A 3284-nucleotide genomic window follows, 5' to 3' on the forward strand; every position below is an offset into this window, starting at 1 on the left:
ACACTTTTTTCTTCTGTATTCTTGATTTAGATTTGGATTGCTGTGTTTTTAGTAATTGGACAGATGCAAATTTAGGACAGTATATTTCACAGTGTGAGATAAGTCCATAGGGTATTACAGTAGCTTTACTATGACACATCCTTCTGTTCTCAGCACCCGAGGCAATGTGCTTTGATACTGGACATCCTGTGTTTTGTCCTGGGAGAAGCAGCTTTCCCAAGTACTGCAGAGCATCCTGGTGTCCTCCCTGCACTGCAGTTCTGTCAGTCTGTGCACTGATGCAGCTTCTTGTGCAACAGAGTCAGGGATGCTGTGGTGTTCTGTGATGTGGTTTGCTTTCTTTCAAATGATTTTGGTGATATCTCCAGCATTGAGTCAATGCTGTGTTCCTGCTGTGAGCCAAGCCGAAGACTCAGTCCTGCGTGAGCTGGAGCTTATACTTGGCACAGAAGAAGTCAGGGAATGCTTCTCCTACTGTGGTGCAATGATAGGTTTGTTCAGGCAAATGTGGCAACAGTAAATAAGGAGAAAGCTGAAGTGCTTATGGAATTTAGCAGCATGGAGCAAATAAGCTGCAGTCTGTGGAGCATGTGTGTTGTGGTTTAAACTGTTGTCAAGTCAGCCATGTAGTCTAGCCCCCGACCCCCTGCTCCCAGAGGGATGGGGAGGAGAATTGAAAGAAATGTAACTCCCACAGGTTGAGATAAGAGGGAGATAACAGTCCAGTAACTAAGGTATAACACAAATCACTACTGCTACCACCAATAATAATAATGATAAAGGAAATAACAAAGGAAGAGCATACAATACCACCTGCCAAAAACGAGCCTGACTGAGCAGTGAGTGCCCTTCTGGGTAACTCCCAGTTACCTCCTGGACATGATGTGCTGTGGAATGGAATACCTCTTGGCTAGTTTGGGTCAGGTGTCCTGTCTCTGCTTCCTCCTGGCTTCCCCTCCTCACTGGCAGAGCATGAGACTCACAAAGTCCTTGGCCAGACCAAACGTTTGAGCAGTAACTAAAAACATCGGTGTTACCAGCACTGTTCCCAGGCCGAAAATGAAAAATACAGCGCTGCACCAGCTACTAAGAAGGAGAGAAAATGACTGCCACTGCTGAAGCCAGGACAGTTTCCACTCCTTATTCCATACCACTCGCAATACGCTCTTACATATATATATACACACACACAGAAAGAAATCATTTCTTAGTGCATGGACCAATCCCTATAATGCTGCTGAGTCCATTTGGTCATGGATGTAAGGTTCCATTTCTTGTAACAGTCTTTTGGGGCAGGAGAGGCTGTGTGCAGTGTTGGATTGTTGCCTGCTGATAGTTCCTTTACTGCAGAACTCGTCTGGTTCTATCAAAGTTCATTTTCTGTTGGGATGATGGTTGGAGGGAAGTCAGGGCCAGTCACTGGTGACTTCAAGGCATCTAGTTGATGGGCTATAAAAGTATTACATAGCAGGCAACAGCATACAATTAAGTTCATTGGCTGTTTTTCCCTAAAATCAAATCCCCTTGAGGTATACATAGACTTCCCCATCTTCCCGCATTACCCACCAAGTATATCCAGGTCCCTGAGCAAAAGCAATCCCACGAGTGGGTTTGCCTTTAACTGAAGCAGGAATAACCCAGACTGTCTTCCCCAGCAAATTCTTCATATGCACCATGGGACCTTTGTCCCCTTCTACAATATGTAAAAGTTCTGACTGGGCTGGGCCAGCCCTGTTGGCAGATCCTCTGGTGTTGACGAACCCAGGTGGCCTTTGGTAAGTGTGTATCCCAATGCTTGAAAGTTCCCCCACCCATTGCTCTCAGTGTAGTTTTTAACAGCCCATTGTACCGTTCGATTTTCCCAGAGGCTGGTGCATGGTAGGGGATGTGATATACCCACTCAATGCCATGCTCTTTGGCCCAAGTGTCTATAAGGTTATTCCAGAAATGAGTCCCATTGTCTGACTCAGTTCTCTCTGGGGTGCCGTGTCGCCACAAAATCTGTTTCTCAAGGCCCAGGATGGTGTTCCGGGCAGTGGCATGGGGCACGGCGTATGTTTCCAGCCACCCGGTGGTTGCTTCCACCATGGTAAGCACATGGCGCTTGCCTTGGCGGGTTGGTGGCAGTGTGATATAGTCAATCTGCCAGGCCTCCCCATATTTATACTTCAACCATCGTCCTCCATACCAAAGAGGCTTTAACCGTTTGGCTTTTTTAATTGCAGCACGTTTCATACTCAGAATAACCTGGGCAATAGTGTCCGTTGTTAAGTCCACCCCTGGATCACGAGCCCATCTATTTGTTGCATCTCTGCCCTGATGGCCTGACGTGTCATGGGCCCACAGGGCCAAAAATAATTCACCTTTATGTTGCCAATCTAAGTCCATCTGAGCCACTTCAATCTTAGCAGCTTTATCCACTTGTTGGTTGTTCTGGTGTTCCTCAGTGGCCCGACTCTTGGGTACATGGGCATCTACATGGCGTACCTTCACCATGAGGTTCTGCACCTGGGCAGCGATATCTTGCCACAGTGCAGCAGCCCAGATGGGTTTACCTCTGCATTGTGAGTTGCTCTGCTTCCATTGCTTCAACCACCCCCACAGGGCATTTACCACCATCCATGAGTCCATATAAAGTACTGGCCACTTTTCTCGTTCAGCAATGTCCAGGGCCAGCTGGATGGCTTTCACCTCAGCAAACTGACTCGATTCACCCTCTCCGTCAGCAGTTTCTGCAACTTGTCGTCCAGGACTCCATACAGCTGCTTTCCGTCTCCGATGCTTTCCCAAAATACGGCAAGAGCCATCAGTAAACAAGGCATACTGCTTTTCACTTTCTGACAGTTTATTATACAGTGGGGCCTCTTCAGCACGCACCACCTCCTCCTTTGGTGACATTCCGAAATCTTTGCCCTCTGGCCAGTCCATGATGACTTCTAGAATGCCTGGATGACTGGGATTTCCTGTTCGAGCTCATTGTGTAATTAGTGCAGCCCATTTACTCCATGTAGCATCGGTTGCATGATGTGTAGAGGAGACCCTGCCTTTGAACATCCAGCCCAGCACAAGCAGCCGGGGTGCCAGGAGGAGCTGTGCTTCAGTGCCAGTCACTTCCGAAGCAGCTCGAACCCCTTCATAGGCTGCCAGTATCTCTTTCTCAGTTGGCGTATAGCTGGCCTCAGACCCTTTGTATCCCTGACTCCACAAGCCCAGGGGTTGACCTTGAGTCTCCCCTGGAGCTTTCTGCCAGAGGCTCCAGGTAGGACTGTTCTCCCCAGCTGCAG

This window comes from Pezoporus occidentalis, unplaced genomic scaffold, assembly GCF_034315485.1.
Source record: "Pezoporus occidentalis ecotype Australia unplaced genomic scaffold, CSIRO_AGI_Poc_V1 ctg63, whole genome shotgun sequence".
NCBI classification, from domain to species: Eukaryota; Metazoa; Chordata; class Aves; order Psittaciformes; family Psittacidae; genus Pezoporus; species Pezoporus occidentalis.